Below are 7,684 nucleotides of genomic sequence, written 5' to 3' on the forward strand. Positions count from 1 at the left end.
GATATATGTATAAAATTGTACTCCAAAGAATATTAGAGCCTAAAATATCCTCATTATTAAAAAGAATGCTTGAAATAATTTATTCAACTTAATAAACTTGAAAAAGGACAACAAAAATGGAACCAAATAGAGCAAGGAACTAATAAAGACAGTACTGGAAAAAGAAAGCAAATCAAAATAAAACTCCTCGAAAATTTGAATGATAAACAACAATACTGACACCTTCAAAAAACAAAATAGATAAATCCTGATTAGGACAAAAAGGGAGCAACTAAAATATACAACTTTAGATAGGAGAAAGAAGAAAAAGTGCAAATATTAAAGAGATTAAAAAAATTCTAAGATGATATGGCAGATAAAATACTGGGTAATAAATTTAAAACTCTAAATGTAGGTAAGCAAATTTTATATAAGGAAAAATAAAAAATCTTGAATATACAAAAACAGAAAATTTAAAAAAAAAAAAAACTATTACAGATATGCCATTTTTAAATCACCCCAATCCCAGATGATTTAAGGGTGATCTGTCTGGCTTTCAAAAACAAATACTTTCTGTTTATTAAAATGTATAACTGAGATTTTATGAAAATTTACTTTCATGTGTCAGAGGACACTATCAACAAAGTAAAAAAGCCCATGGAATGGAAGAAAACATTCACAAATAACACATCTGATCAGGGCCTCATATCCAGAATATATAAAGAACTCCCACAGCGCCACAACCAATAGACAAAAACTCAATTTAAAATGAACAAATAACTTGGATAGACACCTCTCCAAAGAAGACACACAAATGGTCAATAAACGCATGAAAAAGATAATACTGCCAATTTCCAAGAAAATGCAAATCAAAACCACAATGAGGCACTACTTCACATCCACTCTATGATGGCGATAATTTTTTGCAGTACCAAAAACTAGAAGTGCTGGAGAAGATGCGGAAAAATTAGAACCCTTGTGCACTCCTGGTGGGAATACAAACAGTGCGGCCACCATGGAAAACAGCCTGGTGGCCCCTCAAAAAATCAAACACAGAACCACCACATGACACACAATGCCACTCCAAGGCATATATCCCAAAGAATTTAAAAGAAAAACTGTGAATGTTCACGGCAGCACCAACTACAATAGCCCAAAAGTGAAAACAATGAAAATGTCCAACAGATGACAAACAAAATGTGCTAAATTCCCACAATGGAATACCACTAAGCCACAAAGAAAAGTATGAAGCATTGATACATGTGAAAATATGGAAGAACCTCAAAAAGTTATGCCAAGTAAAAAACAGTCACAAGAAGTCACACATAGCATGAATAATACGTATGTTTTTAAAATTTGAAATATAGAATTTGGAAAACTTCCCAAGTTATTTCACCAAATTTTCACAACCTAAATACAAAATATTACAAACATACAAAACGAGAAAATACATTCATCACACAAATATCAAAATTTTAAATAAAATCACTTTAAAATCCTGTAATTTATGAAAGACATTTAAAAATTAACAAAATGGTTTATATTTTAAGAGAAAATCCATGTAATTAAGTCAACAAATAATATTTAAAAGATGTTAAATTCTGTAGTCACTCCAGATAAAAACTACAAAGAATAAAAGAAGAGGTGATACGGTATTTAAGGCAAAAACATCAAAACCTAGCTTCCTGGGTTTGAACCTCAGCTCCAGTAATTCCTAGCTGTGAAGATAATTAACTTTTTGTGCCTCAAGTTCCCTAACTTTAAAGCAGTATTAATAATCATTATTTTATTAGCTGATGTATAAGACACTTAAACCAGTACTGCTTTTCAGAAAGTATTGGTATGGTAGCTGCCTGAGTTCAAATCCAAGTTCACCACCATGAGCTGTGTTACTTTGGGAAAGTTACTAACCATCCCTATTCCTCCATTTTTTTTCTTTCTCTCTCAGACAGGAATAATTAAAAACCTACATCTGTAAAATAAGAAAAATAATAAACCTGCCTCCCCCCCCCCCCCCCCAACCCAGGCAGAGTCTTGCTCTGTGGCCCAGGCTGGAGTGCAGTGACACAATCCCGGCTCACTGCAATCTCCACAAGACAGGTTCAAGCAATTCGTCTACCTCAGCCTCTGGAGTAGCTGCGATTACAGGCACTCGCTACCACATCAGGCTAATTTTTGTATTTTTAGTAGAGAGGGGGATTTCACCATGTTGGCCAGGATGGTGTGGAACTTCTGATCTCATGATCCGCCCATCTCGGCCTCCGAAAGTGCTGGGATTACATGTGTGAGTCACCACACCTGGCCGCATAAACCTACTTCTAATAAACCAACTGCTTAGGATTATTGTGAAAATTAAGTTAAAGCTAAAAGCACTTAGGCCACTGCCTGGTATGTGGTAACAGTTATTGTGAAAACACTTGGAGAAACTCCATTTCTACTAAATACAAAATTAGCCGGATGTCGAAGATCATGCCTGTAATCCCAGCTACTCGGGAGGCTGAGGCAGGAGAATTGCTTGAACCGGGGAGGCAGAAATTGCAGTGAGCCGAGATCTCACCATTGCACTCCAGCCTGGGCAACAAGGGCGAAACTGCCTCTCAAAAAAATATATCCTACTACTCATAATAATAACATGACATTAACTGAATATATTATGACAGACTTTCTAAACACTTTATATAAATGTATAATCTCATTTAACCTTCACAGCAGACATGAGATATATATTACCTGATTATAGAAGAGAAAACTGGTGAAGACAGAGGATATTAAATAACTTTTCCATGGTTACACAGCTAGTAATTGGTGGAAGGAAGATTTGAAGCCTGACCCTTTTATTCTGTAGCCTATGCTCTCAACCATTGTGTTATACTGCCAATCTGGAAATACTTATTAAAATTAAAATATGCATAACTTTTGACCTAGCAATCCTGCTTCTGATAATGCATCCATCAGACATTAAAGCACTAGTATTAACATCAAGATATATGTGTAAATGTGTTTATTGAAGCATTTGTACCAATTTTTTTAAAAACCGGAAACAACCTGAATGGCCCTTGATAAGGGAATGGTTTAGTAAATTACAGTGCATTTGTACATACTGTGGAATACTATATGGCTCACAAATGACAGTAATCACTATGAATGGAATTGAAAATGCACATATTAAGGATAGAAGACAAATTACAGAATACTGTGGATAGTGTGACTCATAAATAACTCACCTAATGTATGTCTCCGACACAGACCTCTCCCCTAAACTTCAGACTTTCTACTCAACATTTCCTCTTGAAGTCTCAAAAGCATAGAAGATTCAATATGTCCAAAACTGAACTTGGAGCTTTCTATATCCAAACCTAATGGCTTCCACTTCTCCTTTCCTAGTGGATGGCACCATCAGACACCATCTTTGTAAACCAGAAGCCCAAAACTCATCTTTGACATTCCCCCCTCCTTCACGCCATTTTACCACGAGCACAGCTTGCTCTCACTACAGACATATCCAATCTTTCACTAATTTCTGATTTTACCTTAACATGCTGCCAATAGATCTAATTGTCATTATATCCATCACCATCACCTGGGGTCAAATTACCACCACCTCCCACTTGGGTTGCTAAAATATTCTAACCCAACTTGCTTCTTCAAATTCACTCTAGTCCACCGTCATTCATCCCCCATCCTGCATTCTGAAAGGAGAGAGCTGTAAATCTGAAAAGCTTTTGCCCTAATTGCTCTTGGTCAGACACAAAATAGCGCAGCATTATCATAATCACAGCGTTAAAGAATTCAATTGCCTTTTGTTATCAAAAGTAACAACATCTTTCGTATTTAGGAAATATTTTGAGTCAAAAATCCCCTTCCCCTTATATATTGTGTCTTGTCCCACAGAACACAGGAAATGTAACAATAAAATGAACTTTAAATTCTTCCCCAAAGTTTATCCTTGGTGTACGGGCGGGATGGGGAGATGAAAGAGTTTCTTTCTAGGGAGTTCCTCCAGCAACCATGCCATGTTACTTATTGCCCCATTTTGGCTAGCACCTTAGAAGTATTGCAGTAGAAAAAGATTCTGCTTGCTTTCTACTCACCTTGTGTGATTAGTTTTGTAGCCTGAAAGATCCGAAGAACCCAACTCCTCCAAGTAGCCTGGACTTCTGCTGTTTTCAATTTCCAAATTCTTCCAGGTGCTCCTGACTAGGGCCCCAGTACTCTTAGGCTCATATCCTTCACCTGAATCTCCACTCACTGGTTAGAATCCTGCTACCAATATAGGCAGATCTCCCAAATGCACCAACCTGCCTGCTAAATCCTGAAGACCTACTGTCATGTGTTGCCCTCTACCCTTCTAACATGTGCTAACATAATAGCATACACTCTGATGTTGACTGTTGCTTGAAACCTACTGAGATAGTTATACCTTTAAGCCAAGCCCAGCCTCAGAATTCTAGAAAGTTTGCTCAATGACTGCTCTCCCTCAGTGGGTGGGTTTTATGTCAAATTCTGGGATTTGACAGTGGTTTCCAGAAGGGAAGCAATCCCTCCTGTCTCTGAAATACTGGTGAGCTCTGGGGAAGGAGACAGGAGATACCACTTCTTAGTTATTTTGATCAATCTCTATAACGCAGTCTATTTAACCTTCAAGAAAACCTCTGACTTTTTGACATAGCCAATAAAATATTAACAGTTCAATACACACAATAGAGTTTTGCATTTGTATGAGTTTTTACTTCTTCCAAACATATCCACATTGTCATTTTTATTTGCACCTGCCATTTTAGCAGATCTCACAGGCATCTTAGAAGATAAGTAGAATAGGTGTTAAGTGAATTATAAACTTCTTAAGAACAAGGACTGCCTATTGCATTATTCGAATCCTCAATAGTATCCAGTACAATGATTTGGTACAGAGTGCTCAAAATATAATTATCAATTTTATATTTTCCTACTTTGTAGATTCAGAAAGCAAGTATGAGAGATGTTAAGCAACACATCTAAGGTTCCACAACCAGTTAGTTATACTCCTTATTCTAGGCCCAGTGCCCATTCCATTAGAACAATGGTTTTTGTGTTGTGTTCCACGGAAATCTTGGTGGTCCGTAGAGTTGTGCAGGCAGCAGGAGGGGGAAGCCGAGTGGAGAACACACAACTGCTTCAGTCAGAACATCTTTACATTTATCTACTTTACATATTAAGATTTGTGTCAGGTTTTATTTAAATCAATGACTGTGCTACCATGTATTTTAAGAATAAGCAATCATTTACCCATGCTAATTTATAATCTCTTTTGTGGTGAAAAATAGTATTTGATGGATGGAATTGAAATGGAGGGGGTAAAGAGAGACAGCAGAAAGCAATAATAGTAGAATCAGCTAAAGCCAGTAGTTAGGAGTAAGAATCAGATCCCCAGACCTTTAGGTGCTTGGGAGGGCAAGCACAATGCACAACTCCTGTTGGCACCATTTACATACGATGTAGCAATTATGCCCTCAGGATAGAGACTCAATATACCTAGAAAAGCACTCATGAAAAATGTCTCTGAATCCTGATAGATACTCAGAATATACAAAACAGTTTTTCCAGACCATACACAGTTAATAAAAACTGTCGTTGAGAGTTTCAGGATGATTACTGCTACTATTTTGGAGTCCCATCACCTAGCATGTTTTGTTGCCTTAGTTACTATTAGACTTTTTAAGCTCAAAAGGGGAAGAGAGAAAATAAGTATGTTTATAATTGGGGGCTGACCCAGAGTAAAGTATTAATACTGGTGTGTCACTCCAAAAACAAGTACAAAAGACACAAATAGGCAATTCACAAAATAAGAATGGCCAAAAAGCACATAAAAATGCTCAATATCACTATTAAGCAATGAAAAATGCAAGTAAAACCAAGTGATATTTTTAGAGAAACAGTAAAAAAAAGTGGGTAATAGCCATAATTGGTAAGATTCTGGAAAATGTACATTCTTGCACATTGCTTGTAGAAACAGAAATTGATTTTTTTTAATTCTGGAGGAAACGTTAACAATAAATAGCAAAGTAGGGCCAATTGCAGTGGCTCACGCCTGTAATCCCAAAGCTTTGGGAAACTGAGGCAGAAGGATGGTTTGAGTCCAGGAGATCAAGACCAACCTGGGCAACACAATAAGACCCCATCTCCACAAAAAAACATAAACAAAGAGTCATTCATGGTAGCACACACCTGTAGTACTGCCTACTTGAAAGGCTGAGGTGGGAGGATTGCTTGAGGCTGGGAGCTAGACACCAGCCTGGGCAACATAATGAGAACCCCATCTCTACAAAAATAAAATAAATTAGCTGAGTGTGGTGGCATGCACCTGTAGTCCCAGCTACTTGTGAAACTAAGGCAGGAGGATCACCTGAGCCCAGGAGTTCAAGGCTGTGGTGAGCTATGATCATACCACTGCACTGCAGCCTGGGTGACAGAGTGAGAACCCATCTCAAAAATATATATATATATATATATATATATGAACTGGGTGAGATAGCTGATGCCTGTAATACCAACAGTTCAGGTGGCTGACGTTGGAGTCTCATTTGAAGACAGGAGTTCAAGACCAGCCTTGGCAACATAGTGAGACTCCATCTCTAAAAAAATAAAATAAGTTAGCCGGCTGTGGTGGCACATGCCTGTGGTCTCAGCTACTCAGGAGGCTGAGGCAGAAGCATCCCTTAAGCCCAGGAGTTGGAGGCTGCAATGAACTGTGATCACACTGCTGCACTCCAGCCTAGGTGACAGCAAGAGCTCATCTCTTTTAAAAAAAAAAATGTAGCAAAAGTATTCATATTTTGTATTTCTTTTGACTCTAGTAATTTATCCTATAGAAAGAATTACAAATGAGAACAAAGATGTATGCAAAGGAGTCTTCACTGCAGCATAACTTGCCATAGAAATATTAGAACCAGTTTAAATAGAGGACTGAATAAACAAAGTATTATATCTATATACAGCTATTTTAAAAGCATCTTATAGGAGCATATTCAATGGCATATGATTTAGTCCATTTTGTGTTGCTTTAAAGCAGTACCTGAAACTGGATAATTTGTAAAGAAAACAGGTTTATTTGCCTCACAGTTCTGCAGGCTATATAAGATGTGTAAAGCCAGTCTCTGCTTCTGGTGACAGCCTCAGATTGCTTTCGCTTATGATGGAAAGTGAAGGGAAGCTGGGGTGTGTACAGCAATCACATGGTGAAAGAGGAAGCAAGACAGAGAGGAAGGAGGTGGCAAGCTCTTTTTAATAACTAGCTACCAGGAAAACTAATAGAAAACCCCCTCACCCCTGAAAGGCCATGTTAATCTATTCAGGAGCGATCCCCCATGACCCAACACCTCCCATTAGGCCCCACCTCCACAATTGGGATCAAATTTCAACATGATGTTTGGGGGGACAAATATCCAAATTACAGCAGCATGGAAAAATTTTTAACACACTATTTTAAAAAATACATTGCATTTAAAAGGAGGTTGCACAACAGTATATACAGCATGACTTTTTAAAATATGCATGCTTCTGGTAATCACTAGGACTGTTCATAATTCTCATGCTCCTTTTCAAAGGGCATTATATGATTGTGTATTCCTAACCCCTCTGACATTAGGCACAACCATATGATGTAACTGGGCAATATATTCCTATTCCCTCTGACATTAGGCACAGCCACATGATTCCACTCACATTC

The sequence above is a fragment of the Cebus imitator genome, unplaced genomic scaffold (genome assembly GCF_001604975.1).
Source record: "Cebus imitator isolate Cc_AM_T3 unplaced genomic scaffold, Cebus_imitator-1.0 Scaffold232, whole genome shotgun sequence".
Classification (NCBI taxonomy): Eukaryota; Metazoa; Chordata; class Mammalia; order Primates; family Cebidae; genus Cebus; species Cebus imitator.